Below are 15,310 nucleotides of genomic sequence, written 5' to 3'. Positions count from 1 at the left end.
CATAACGAAGACCACACAACCAACAACAAAATAAATTCTCCAACACTGATTCCTACTGCTATCAAAACCTAAAACTAATACCAACCTATGCAATCCTAACAATGTGCTAACAAAGCCTAACCAAAACCTAAATCAATCTAACAAAAGCCTCAAAAAAAACTAACAACAACCTAATCCCTAAGAAAACAATGTGTGTCTGATTACTTAAGCACAGATCCCACTTCTGACACCAAAAATGTGAGCAGGTCAGGCAGGCGCGAGTGGGAGGGCCTATTCTCTTCTGCTGCTCAACATTAAATTTTATACAGTAGGCAGATGTTTGCACTACTGGGTGGGCTCAATCTGTGACACCTCAGTCTACGACCAAGGGGCTAGAGTCACCTAAGTAACCAGACAACTAGACTAAACTAAACTAACTAAAAGAAAGCAATAACGAAACTAAATTTATAAAACAAAATATAAATACACTTTATTCACAGCAAACTTACAAAGCAATAAAAATATAGATGAATACAAAAAAAGATAAACTTTACAGAAACAACTAAATAAACTTAGAAATAAGCAACTAATCAACCTGACTATACCACTACCAACACTAATAAGAAACCCAAATGTCTAACTATCTTTACTAGATTACACCTAAAAATACCAACACTAAACACAACAGTACAGCAGACAGCTTAACTGTGGCAATAATATACTAATAAAGGCAGCTAGGCAGTGGAAATAATGACAGTACTACCGCACAGTTAGGCAGTAGACGTAATGACAGGAATTATAGCCTGCAATTACAAATACATAAAACATAAGACATAATAACAAAATAATAATGAATTAGATCTAGACTAACACATACAAAATAATACAGACATAAGGTAATATTCACTACCAGCCTGTAGCAAATGAAAGCAATACCGGAGTAAAAGTTAATGTCTATGCCACAACACCAGTTGGGCTAGACAACAATAACAAATCTAGATTTGGCTTAACAAAGCCGCCATTATGGAGCGTTGAGTAGGACGCAGCCATCTTCTACATTAAAAATTAAAATCGGCAACATGCCAACTTAATGGAGTGGTTATCCTAGCAATAAGATATTAATAAAAATACATAGGGGACATAAAATATTTACACATGGACAAACCATAAGGGGATCATTAAGGATGACGCAAGGGGGTGACGCTACTCAAGTTTACGGAACATCCGGTTCCATCAGAGGTAATCATGGCTAATTAACTAGCCAGTGATGTCACTCTACTAATCACTACTAATCAGTCTAAATCTAGACTATAACAGTAGATGTGGGAATAACAAATACAAATATAAACTAAAGAAGTAAAAATAAAAACATTTTCCAACTTACAGGCGGTCCCAGCTGAAATTACACTACACACAATTAACTTTACACAGGCACTACTGTCAGCACTGACCACTGGTCAAGACAAAAGAGGTCTCAACGTGGTTCCGGAGCTAGCTATAACTGGTCAGCGCGAACATATCGGAGAGCATGACGTCACGCTAATTACCTAAAACTAAACTGGACTACTGATTTCCCTAATTTGTACCTAGCCGTACGCTATAATAAAATCTAGAAAATTACTAAAGACACGGACTACACAACATTACATCTACAATATCCTACTACTACCTAGATCTATCAGTTACCAAACAACTCTAAACACCCACTAGACCTAAGCTTAAAATATAACAAAAAAAGGTACAAGGAGGCGATGGCAGACTAATGACAGTAAGGATAGCAGGCAATCCAAGCTGGATATAAGCACAACTAAATAACTATTACTTCTACACGGTCACACTGACCAACGGTCAACACCGGAAAAAAAAACTGACCGCACCCTTTCTATTTATAGAGCCAGGTCATGACCCACCTAAACTAACATTAAAGAGCTGGCGGGAACCATGCACGCACTCAGCACTAGCCTAGATAGTTTACAAATAAACAACAGATAAGAATAGATAAAAAATAGACCTAGGATCACCAGCTCACATATATAAATTACAAATTAAAATAAAGATAAAATTAGATCTAGGAGCGCCAGCATCTCTTTGCAATCAGTTCATTTCTATCTTTAACATTTGCCATGTCTAATGATGAACAGTTATGGTGGTCCGCCCCCCACCCCTCCCCTCAAACGAATTAAAAAAAAACATTTGGCAATGCACCATTTGGCTGCACCATTTCCTTGTACATTTGTTTCTCACAGTTGTCACACCTTTGTTTCTGAAGTTGAGCATGTTGATTAAAAAAAAGATTACAAATGAAAGATTTTTGTTCTCCCTTTATATAAGTGTGAGCAGGTCAGGCAGGCGCGAGTGTGGTGGCCTATTCTCTTCTGCTGCTCATCATTTATTCATTTATAACAGTAGGCAGGTGGTAGCTCTACTGAGTGGGCCCAATCTGTGCACCTCGGTCTGCGACCAAGGGGCTAGAGTCGCCTAAGCAACCAGACAGCACAATTAAACTAAACTAAACTAATCTAGCTAACTAAAAGAAAGCAATAACCAAACTTTTACTTTAGGATAAATAAAACAAAAAGAAACTTTATTTATATACACAAATAAATCAATAATAAAATACAACATATAGAGCTACACTAACACTACCACTGAACTCAGCAACTAACTAAAACTCTCTAAATCTACAAACACTAACAGACTAACCAAACCAACTATCTAACTACATCACTACAATTACTACCCTAGACCTAAGCTTAAAATTAATAAAATATAACAAAAAAAAGGTACAAGGAGGCGATGGCAGACTAATGGCAGTAAGGATAGCCTGCAAAAATCAATACATAAAAACGTTAAAAAATAGTAAAAAGCTAGACTAGACCTAGTCTAGTACACAAACTAGACCTAGAGACATGAGGTAATTACATATTAGTAATTAGCCTCCATGTAGCTAGTAAAAGCCACAGAATTTAGGTCAAGTCTATGCCACAACCCACACAGGCTGGGTAGACAATAAACAGATCTAGATAACATCAGATAAAAGTCACAACAGTACACATTAGATCTAGGTTAATGAGCCGGTTTATGCCAGCCGCCATCTTGTACATAAAAGTACAACAAAATTAAAAATAATATTATCTGCCAACTACGCTTCAGAAACTAAAAAAAAAAATCACTAATAAAAATAATCATACATAAGAATATAAGATAATAAAAAATTTACAAATAAAATAAAGAAATAAAGAAAAAAATATATGTATTAATTCAAGATGGCTGCGGGTTAAGCCACCCAGGTTAACGAGTTTCTGGCACAGTCTAGAAAATGGCCAATGAAATTAGACAGAACTGGGGTGCTGCCCCAATCCATCCAAATCTAGATTATAACAATTAATCCAGAAATAATCAATATAAATCTAAGCTAATAAAATAAAAAGATAAAGAAATAAAACATTTTCCAACTTACAGGCGGTCCCAGCTGAAATTACACTACACACAATTAACTCTACACCGGCACTACTGTAAGCACTGACCACTGGTCAAGACAAAAGAGGGCTCAACGTGGTTCCGGAGCTAGCTATAACTGGTCAGCGCGAACATATCGGAGGGCATGACGTCACGCTAATTATCTAAAACTAAACTACTGATACGCCTAATTTGTACCTAGCCGTACGCTATAATAAAATCTAGAAAATTACTAAAGACACGGACTACCCAACATTATATACCAAATTAAACAGCATAAAAAGGAGAATCTTAAAAATTAAATCTTACAAAAATACAAAAAGGAAGAAGAAAGATATTTATGTTCTAAACTCGTACAGTGACCCTATACAGCTTCTAGACTTACACTTAGAATGAAATTAGAAAATAACTACTAACCTAACCTAAGCGCTAAAGACAAAAATACGTAGAACTGATCAGGGACAAAGAAATGGAAACACTGCCAACAACTCTACAAGTAAAACACAAATAACAGAAAAAGACTAAAACTAGCAGAAGTTATAAATAGCGGAAACTACAAACACACAGCACTGACCTATGCAAGAAGAAAAGACACTAAATTAAATTATTCTAGCCTGGCCTATATAAAGTAAATAGATCGAAATACAGATAAAAATAGATAACAAATAGACCTGGGGTCGCACGCTCACATAAGTTAGCACTAAAACTTTTCATTTCAATTGGTTTCTTTTGAACCATTTCAGTGATAAAGATGAAAATGTGCTCATGTTGCACTGTGCTCATTTACAGTCTATTGGTTTTTTTTTTGACATCCCTAAGGAAATTAAAAAAAAATTGTTGACCTTGAGTCAAAGATGCTACAAATAACAATTGTTTACCATTTTGTACAGTTCCTTAATCTGGACCTAATTTTCCAGCTTTAATTCAATAAGTTAGTTTTTGAAAACTTGCATTGTAACTTTTAAGCTCTTATGAAAACTTTGCTGTGTGATGTAATTGTCAGAAGACTTAGACTTTAACTTTCCTATAGGCCATAATCTTTGGTTAATTTATTGCAACCTTAGTCAATTAAAGGATGTCATTTTTTATATAAGAGATTTATCATTAATGATGTAAACTATGATATGTATTCTATTTTTTTTGTGCATGTAAAAAATCTTGTCTAAGAAATATTATAACATGTAATGATTACAAGGTATTATGAATTTTTAAGTGTATTGAGTACATGTGGCAGACATCTTATGGAAGGGTACAAACTGTATAGTTCTATTATAAAAATCACTTTATAGTCTGAAGATAATTACATACAAATTTGTGTGCTGTTTGTTATGAAGATTTAATAAATCATTTTTGACTTGTGTATCCAAGTATTTCTTTCTTTTTTTTTTTTTTGACTTTGTTTATTTCTATTTTTAAATTCAAATAAAATACTGGTAGATTTAAATTTTACTTAAGAAAATAAATGCAGATGTACCAGTACCGGAACTCATATTCTGACATATTCTGACCCAGTGATGAGCAAATTATGACACTTGGGCAAACTGATATATACATCACAGCCCTTTAAATTATATGATAATGTAATTAAAATAACGATTAAATCATTACACTCTTGCTTAATGCTTTCTAGCAATAAGTTGTTTCATCCAATCAACAGCCTGCCCACGTTTCACTTCAATCTTAATGTTTGCATATTTAAAGTACACTGGAACTATTATCAACTTTTCCCACCAATAGGATGCCTGTACTTTGATAAAAGCATTCAATGAAGTCAGTACCGGTACCATAGACTTGTATATGGTTAGTACATTAAAGGGAAAATGCTTTATTAGGACTTATATTTTAAAAAAAAAATTGGGGTGCCTTTGCCTTCCAGTTGTTTATTCTTAATAAATGTATTTTAGAAGTAAGCAGAACAGAAAACCATTCTAAGATCACAACAGCTTTAAGTAAACAGACAGTATTGAGCATCTAAAGTAAACAGTTCAAATACAAAAAAACACATTTTTTTTTATCATGGTTAAGAATTCGACTAATCCAAATCAGAATTTATTTCACAACTGTTGGAATATGATGGCTTCAATATGCGTAGCATTATTTTTATCAACCAGGATTATAGCTGATATTGAGAATTTTGGCTGTGAAGGCAATAGCCCGACCAGAAATCTTTAAATTTTCAATCTTCTGCCAACTGCATTTCAGCTTACTCCTGTTTGTGTTTTTTACTACGGCTCTGGAATCATCTTTATGCTTATGTAAGCTCAGCTTCTTCTTGGACACTCATGACATGGCTGCCGGTATCTACAAAAAAAAAATGCTCCTTATAAAAGTTGGTGACTGTTGTTGTGGGCTAATCTAATCTGACTTCATGTTGTGCAATTATTACTTTAACATTAGCCACAGAACATTACAAAATAGATATACTTGATAACAACATTCAGTTCTATAAAATGATGCTTTATTGGGAAATCCGTCCAGTCTTTCTAAAACGTCGCTATAACTAACTACTATTCAATTCCTATTCAAAACAGCCTACTTCTAATATAACGCCATGTTGGTCTCTTGTTCGCCTAAGTCTACTACGTCATTAGTCTGTCTTACTACGTCATTACTTTTACCGTCGCTAAAACTATACATAATATATTTATCTAACAAAACTAACCTACTCTCTAAACTAGTACATTACATTTCCTTCCCCCTTTCTAAAAAAAAATTGTTTAACAATTTTTTACAAAAAGTACAGTAAAATGTCCTTACAATAGCAAGGAGAATTTTGTTTGAAAAAACAAATACAGTAAATATGGGGATGGACAACACAACAAATAGATTCTCTTGACATCTCAGGTAGGTTCACTGGTATCTCACAAAGTTCGTTCACAGACATCTCACTGCGGTAAGTTCAATGACAATTCACCAAAGTAAGTCCTTTGACATCCAACAAGGTAAGCTCAGTAACACACTATTACTGACCAAATAGTAATGTCACTGTAAAACACAACTTTAAAAAGTCCATATAGTCTCTGACACAATACTGCTGAGTGAGTTATCTAACGTGATACACAGTTCAATACTAAGACTTCTGTTGAATGTGGTACGTGATGTGACACATAGTTCAAAGTGGTGACCTTTCTGCACATAGTGTAACAGTCCATGAGTACGAAACATCACGTTGTAGTTACCACAAGTTACGCTGTACAAGGTTCAAGCTACGTTGTACAAGATAAGGTTCATCACATCACAAGAACGTTGTTTACGATGCCAAGTAACATCTCACTGTCCATCTTCAAGAGCATCAAGAAGCATCACAACTTCATGACATTTTCCTATTATGGATACAAACAATAAAACATCCATTAACAACTTATTACAACGTTTAAACAGTGATACTTGAGGCATCCCTAAATTTCCAACCCATCATTAGATTCAAATTTATTTCTTCCTTCGCTTACCATTTCCTCAGGAATATAAAATTTACAAATGATCGATGTGATGATACACACAAAGAACAAAAAATACATCTGCTCATACTTACTTTCCAATAAGCTTTCAATATATATTATCTCCCTTTAAAACTATAACTCTTCAAATTATTTCCCTTTCTCATCAATACGGCCTTATGAGTACCATACTATAGCATACAAATAAATATCATACCATATACAACTTATCTAAAAGAACTCAACATGTTCATGCACTATACAATTAAACCAATGCTGGTATATATATCTATATTACTTATAAGTAAACCATCAAGAATTTACTTTCTCCAACTATATTCTGCTTCTCCATTTCTTCTCTGGTAAGGTCTATATGACCTACCATTGTTCCTTGTACCCTGGTACTCATCAGAGTTACATCTTCTCTGAGGGTTCCCTCTATGATACTGTCTATCATAGGCATTGCTATCAAAATTTCTGTCATACTCATAATGGTCAGATCTCCTATCTGAATAGTCACAACTTCTGCATTGCCTGGCAATATGTCCCTTTCTTTGACATTTAAAACAAATAATGTTTCTTCTCACTTTACCATAAGAATTTCTTTGTCTCATTTTGTATTCATGTCTTCTATTCCAGCTATCTATTTCTCTTTGAGTCAGTTCCTTTAGTCCATGTATATTGCCTAAAAGCAAATCATGAGACAATCCTGGTATTGCTAAACCTTTACAATAACCAGTATAAAATGGTGTTTCTAAGAAAACTTCACAGGCTTGATACTGCCATCTATCAACCTTACTTTTTTCTCATAGCCTAATAAACAATCTGGTTTAACTAAGTTACTCCTAATTCCAACTGTACTGCATCCCGAATCTTTGACAAACCTCATAGGTTTCCCATTGATAAAACCAGAGTGTACTCTCACTCTGTTGGTTTCATCTTCTGCAAAATTTATTTCTTCTACACCCCAACAATAGTTCATCTCTTCTACTTCTTCACTTTCACTACTTTCTCTACTGTCCCTATCATTGGTGAAATACACTCTAATTTTGTTATTTCTGTTTCTGTTCTCTTTAAACTCAACTTTCCTACTCTGCTTTCTGTAACTGTCCATATTATCTGATCTATTGTAATTCACTTTTTTACAGTGTGCTGCAATATGTCCTCTACCTTGACAATTAAAACAGATGATCTCTCTATAGTCAGTATTATCTCTATTTCTATCATTTCTGCTCTCATGTCTATCTTTACTCTTAGTTTCTTTACTATATCCTACAAAATCAATGTGTTTCTTGTCTTTATTTGAAAATGAATTATTAGGATAAGCACTGCTGTAAGTTCTCATAATAATAACTATGTCCTCTAAAGTTTTTGGTTTTCTCTCTTTTATAAATGACTGTAACTGAGATTCACATTTGTTTGTAAAGTTATCTATCAAAATAAAGTTTTTAAGTCCTTCATAGCTTTGATCTATTTGCTCAAATGACATCCATTTACTGAAATAATCTTTTTCAAGATTTACTGTTGTTTGAGGATCTATCTGACTACTAGGAAAATTTTCAAAATATTTTTTCCTAAATGTACTGCCATTATGACCATAGGCATTAAGAAGCTCTTTCTTTAATATATCATAACTATTCTGAATGGTATGATCATGGTTCTGACAAATAGTTAATGCTTGACCTTGAACAAAATCAAGTAAGATTTGAGACCATTCATTTTCTCTTATGTTACAACTGCTCATTTTGATCTCAAAACGCTTTAAATAGTCTGAAATACTGTCTTTATCTTCCTGAAAGGGCTGCAGTTTCTTTCTAAGCCAATGATTAGTACCCTTTGATTATCCCTATTTTCATTCATGTTATTACCATTACTTGTACTATTACTATTGTTTATGTTTTCACTCTGAACAGTAGGCCTATCATTTGTGTTATTATCATTGCTAGTCTTATTAGTATTTGTATTTTGTTTCTTCAATTCAGCATCTAACCTCAATTTCTCTAAATCATACTGTAATTTTCTATCTGCTTCTTCTTTTATTAATTGTGCTTCTCTATCTCTTTCTTTCTCCCTACACTCTGTTTCTAGTTTAGACTTTTCCATTTCCAATTTATCAATTCTCTCTCTCTCTATAGTCACCATTTGCTGCACATAACCAGTTAGGTCCTTCCCTTTAAGTTCTAATTGTCTAGCCTCAGCAATAATGTGCTGGCGAAAAGTCTCCATATAATCTCCTGGAGCTGTAGCCATTATATTACTATTATAATCTTACACAACAACACAATTTCTATATATGTCAACGGTACTTAGTTCAACACTGGTTTCTTACATAGACAATAGTATACTGCTAATTGTCTAGACTCACCTTAGATCTAGATTACTGCTAGATAATGCTAAATAAATGTAGCCTACTTTATCAATACGTAAGATTTATCACACAAAAATAATTAATTGAATAAAGAAATAAATATATACACCAAATACATCTATGAGAGATGAGACTTTCGTCTGATAGAAAGATTAGAGACAATAGTGATACAATAGTTTAGAAACGGTACGAGACTTTAAAAAAGAAATGATTCACGTTTACATACAAGACAAGTTGACAACTATACGTACCGTATACGTGGGCTCCTTGCTAGTAAATACCCAATTTTAAGAACACTCCAGGTTCACCCTGATTTAACCTGGTAGCAATAAACCAGCAAGTGGCCACTGAGTCCTATAGAATCTATTTTAAACACACCAATAGAAGGAAAAATAAACTTATCTTTTATATTGAAATCCCTTTCGGCCAACAAGTATCACACAAGGGTCAGTGGTCAGTTCAGGCTCCTCCGTCCTGGCAATCTGGAAGGCTTCGGTTCGCAGCTCAAGTGTAGATCAATTCCTGGCAAAGTGTTGGAATCACCTAACATACAGTGTAATGTTCTCTGAAGGTGACGATATCGGTTCAGTCAAACTTCCGGTTCCACGGTTTCTCAAGGCAGGTAGTAACGGCTCAGGTTCCTCTTCGACGAATAAGTTCCAAAGTGGTAAGAGTGCAGTCAATCTGGCGGTAACAGTTCAATGTCATGTACGACGAATCCCTTCTACGGCGTCTGATTCAACGATGACGACGATAATAATAATTGACCTTGCAAAGTTAATAACGAGCGCCGCTCAAAATACTGTCTTCACGACGAATGACTTACTTGACAGCGAAGTAAAACTGTCGGCTTCTCAATGTTCCACGAACACTTCAGGCAATGTTCTGGCGTTCTTCGATCTCTTCACTGGGTCGTCCCAATAATGGCGTGGCGTTCGTTCTGGCCTCGGGGTCGCCAAAATAATGTTGTGGGCTAATCTAATCTGACTTCATGTTGTGCAATTATTACTTTAACATTAGCCACAGAACATTACAAAATAGATATACTTGATAACAACATTCAGTTCTATAAAATGATGCTTTATTAACCACTGGGAAATCCGTCCAGTCTTTCTAAAACGTCGCTATAACTAACTACTATTCAATTCCTATTCAAAACAGCCTACTTCTAATATAACGCCATGTTGGTCTCTTGTTCGCCTAAGTCTACTACGTCATTAGTCTGTCTTACTACGTCATTACTTTTACCGTCGCTAAAACTATACACAATATATTTATCTAACAAAACTAACCTACTCTCTAAACTAGTACATTACAATGTCTATACACAGGGCTTAAAATGTATGTACAATTTCTCTACATAATTCTAATCTAATGAACTACCAACATACAAAATGTGAAAGTACATTATGAATACCGGTAGAAACATATCTAAACTTAAGTTATAACTCGCCTAAACTAGCTGAAATTCAAGGTCATGATTCACAAACGCTTTACATCTATTGTGATTTCAAATACTAACCTATATTCTTTTATAATTAGATGAAACTTCATGAAGAAATGTATTGAGAAGGTAAAGTCACATCATTTCACGGTAGCTAAAAATAGCAGACGAGAGATGAAATCCATTTAGAATTCAAATCTAAACACTTTATTTGTAAAAAAAAAACAACATTTCACTTCGATTTTTGGCGATCGGTCATGAAGTTTTGCTTTCCTGGAGTCTACATAGATGTAATAAAACGGGACCTTAAATCAGCAAACATCAATACCGTACTGACCTTTGGGAAGACATAGCTCTACACCGCACCAGATGGAGAGAGACAGTGACCAAGAAAGCAAATGGACAGCGAAAAAGCTTGAGCCTTAGCTCTGGAAGAAAAAACCTACAATGCGAAAGATGGCCAGCTCCTCTGAAGCGAAAGCTACCTTAATCTGCGATATTTGTGGACGAGAGTGTCACTCCAAATTAGGGCTCCACAGCCACAAGAGGAAGTCGTTCTACGCCTGAAGGAGACCAACAACAACAGTTGGAAATCGTGTTCCCAGGCTATCAATACTCAACTGTTTTCTTTTGATACCGGTATCCTTATCTAGGTTCCTACTGTCGCCTAATCCATTTAAACCAAATAATAATAAATGTTAATTATCATTGATGAACTTTGTTTCATTATTGTGTATCGGTACACATAACACAACATTACAACGACAGCAAAAGAAAGTACACTCAAAGAGTTTCACGATAACATTTCACCGTGTTGGCTTTTATTATAAGGCATATTTCAACTGACTCTGGTATAAAGCATATTTCAACTGATTCTGGTATAAGGCATATTTCAACTGACTCTGGCATAAAGCATATTTCAACTGACTCTGGCATAAAGCATATTTCAACTGACTCTGGTATAAAGCATATTTCAACTGAATCTGGTATAAGGCATATTTCAACTGACTCTGGTATAAAGCATATTTCAACTGAATCTGGTATAAGGCATATTTCAACTGACTCTGGTATAAAGCATATTTCAACTGATTCTGGTATAAGGCATATTTCAACTGACTCTGGTATAAAGCATATTTCAACTGAATCTGGTATAAGGCATATTTCAACTGACTCTGGTATAAGGCATATTTCAACTGAATCTGGTATAAGGCATATTTCAACTGAATCTGGTATAAGGCATATTTCAACTGACTCTGGTATAAAGCATATTTCAACTGAATCTGGTATAAGGCATATTTCAACTGACTCTGGTATAAGGCATATTTCAACTGAATCTGGTATAAGGCATATTTCAACTGACTCTGGTATAAAGCATATTTCAACTGACTCTGGTATAAGGCATATTTCAACTGACTCTGGTATAAGGCATATTTCAACTGAATCTGGTATAAGGCATATTTCAACTGACTCTGGTATAAAGCATATTTCAACTGACTCTGGTATAAAGCATATTTCAACTGACTCTGGTATAAGGCATATTTCAACTGACTCTGGTATAAGGCATATTTCAACTGACTCTGGTATAAGGCATATTTCAACTGACTCTGGTATAAAGCATATTTCAACTGAATCTGGTATAAAGCATATTTCAACTGACTCTGGTATAAAGTTTGAAGACGTTAATTCTCCCACACTTTGCACTAATTATTCATTACACGAATCAATTAAAAAAATGTAAACAATTAGTCAAATTATTACTGATTAATAATTATTTTGATCAAAACTGTCAGGACTGAGTTCTGGTCAGCCTGGATCTCCTGTTTACTGTAGAGGAGAAGGGGGGCTATTCAGGTGGTTGATTTCAAAACTGTTATTGTTTTGGGTTGTTTTTATTTGGTGAGATGTTTTGTTGAACTCATGATAAGGCAGTGTGTTTTTGTTCCTAGTCCAGGACAGTTGGACTTTTTGGATATATAGGCCTATAGTCTAAGTGTAGACTCTAACTATTTTTCTGTATTATAGTGAAAATAATATAATTAAACATGTTATATGTCGGTAAAGTGGCATTCTGAATCTTATTTTGTCATTGTACGTGTCATTATGGTATTGTCCAGGACTTGGGTACATTTAGCATAACACATACATATATTAGTGGAAGAAGGTCTTGACAAAAACCAACAAGGGAAATAAATCTTTTAGTATTTACAGATATGATTAAAAATGTCTAGGTTTGTCCCCTTAAAGAATTGTTTGTTACACATCCATTCGAGGGTGAAGTTGAGACTTTAGAACGTTGTTGAACCTCACAAAACTCGAGGAACTAAACAAATTACCAAATAAGCAATTGATTATTCGTGAATTGTTATTTTCTTAGATACCGTATCGAAAAAGGGAAATAACATATTTTCTTGAGTAATATTTTTTGTAAAATCGGAGTTCTTTCTCTTAGTTTTTTTAAAAGGGATTTTTTTTTTTTTTTTTACATTTTAATTGTTGAATAATTTAATTGCCACGGGAACAAATAGTTATGAATGAACAGGTTCAACGCCATAAAAAAAAAATAAGGCCAAGACAACAAAGATATTGTCAAAATACAAAGAGGCTTTGCTAAAATAACATAATTTTGTACCAGATGTAAGGATATTAAATTACCGTTACCTTCAAACTAGTTCCTATTGAAGAAAAACTATACAGAGAACTGCCTGATCTTGAAACCGCTTCGCAGTTCATCTCAGATAAAGGATGACTGATCCTGTAAAATGTGAACGAAGAAGGAGTGGACTTAATGCTGTTCTGTTGTGTGAGTAGCCAGCTCTTATATGCAGACAGCCAAACTAGGTTTCCATGTATATGACCTTGTGAGTAAAGTGAAGTGGCCAGCACAACGACTTTTTTTCCCCAGCTCATATCAGGTACGGTAATCATTAAAGGTGAGTGGACTCAGAGGTGCCCTAAAGAACTTGAATAAAAAATTCCAGCATTTGGGACCCTTCAGTTTTGAAGCCAAGCGCTTGTTAATGTACCGGTATATGGTAGCAGGACTTTTTTAACAGCATGAGAGTCCCAATTTCAAGTGTTCTACTTTATTCATTTAGTAATAGTGGTTATTAAACAGTTTAAAATCATCTATCATTCATAAAGTTAACTACTTTCGAATACATAATTAATCCTTACACAATGCTCTTGAGGACATGTATGATTGCCCATCATTTGGTATACAGTTTGTGGGCCGGATTGTACAGATTTGACACCCAGTCCGCCCCAGATATCGATGTAAAAAAAATAAATAAAAGCAAACAAGCTACTAAGGCTAGGATTACATACCTATTATTTGTGTGTGTGTGTGTTTGTCTGTAGATTAAAGGCCATTTATAAAACTAAAATAATTTCATGGCAAGACCAGCTATGCGGTTATTTTATGTGCCGGATAAATATAAATTCTAAATGGTTTATTTTATTAATTATTGAGCCACATTATTAATGTCTATGTTTGGATGACACTTGTTGTAGGTAGGCCTAACTATGACCAATAGCCAACAGGGCTTTAAAAGAGGCGTCAGTATTGGAGGTGAAAAGCTGACTGGTGTTAACAGCTTTAAATACCACGGAGCTATTGTCTCAGATGAGGGAACAAAACCTGAACTACTGGCCCGAATAGCACAGTCCACAGCAGCCCTTACAAAACTGAAAATAATTTAGAAAGACAAGGGCTTGGTCCTAGGCACCAAAATCAGACTGATGCTCTCCCTGGTCACGGCCACATTTTTATATGCTTGCGAGTCTTGGACGCTGACTGCAGAGCTAGAGAGGAGGTTTCTAGCAATGGAATTGAGATGCTACAGAAGGATCCTAGGTATCACATTCAAAGACCGCATCACAAACCAAGAGATTAGTGCAGCGATCGGACCCCATGATGACCTGCTAACTATTGTAAAGAAACGCAAGCTTAAAATCTATGGCCATATTACAAGATCCACTGGGCTCGCAGACCTTCCTTTAGGGAACAGTACCAGGAAAAAGAAGAAGAGGCAGACAGAGAAAGCGATGAGAGGACAACATAAAAGAATGGACGGACCTACCATTGATAGAGGTTTTAAACAAGGCAAAAGAGAGGGAGGAATGGAGAAAGACGGTCGACAAATCTTGCTTGGTGCCTCAACGGTCCAACAGACTAACGATAGGTAAAGGTAAACTAGACAATAAATAAATAAACTAACAGTAAGTAAACCAACATTAGTTAATCTCACCTAGATCTGATACCATGCTGTATGAATACTAAAAATAAATGTCAGCCCTTTCTGACACGATTCTTTGAGAAGATATTATCTTTAATAATTCACTAATTAAAACCAATTAAATTAATTACGAAAATATAATTGCAAAGGCAACACTTATTTCTGAAAACAGGTCGATCTATTGGTGTCACCACCAGGACAAGTAAACCCGATTGCTGAGGCATTGTTGACTTTGGGTTAAAAACAAACTAATTATGATAGCAAACAGCAAATGACTAAGCGAACTACCAGTACTTGAAAGCGAAATTGATTTTTTTTAAAATTCTTTTGATTGGGTAAAATGTCTATGAATTCAGACATATCCCTGTAAGACACAGTGCTGTCATAG

At 34.8% G+C, this 15,310-nt stretch overlaps 1 long non-coding RNA gene across 1 annotated transcript; it reads right to left on the bottom strand.

Moving 5' to 3' along the window:
* Positions 1–443: 443 nt before the first annotated feature.
* On the bottom strand, positions 444–2,042 carry LOC129928434 (uncharacterized). The gene is made up of 2 exons (XR_008779981.1): positions 916–2,042; positions 444–782 (listed from the first exon to the last, which is right to left on the bottom strand). It is a non-coding gene; the product is annotated as an uncharacterized LOC129928434 (long non-coding RNA).
* Positions 2,043–15,310: the final 13,268 nt, after the last annotated feature.

The sequence above is a fragment of the Biomphalaria glabrata genome, chromosome 9 (assembly GCF_947242115.1).
Source record: "Biomphalaria glabrata chromosome 9, xgBioGlab47.1, whole genome shotgun sequence".
Classification (NCBI taxonomy): Eukaryota; Metazoa; Mollusca; class Gastropoda; family Planorbidae; genus Biomphalaria; species Biomphalaria glabrata.
Note: the sequence above shows the minus strand (reverse complement) of the source record. Positions and strands in the feature narration are given on the sequence as shown.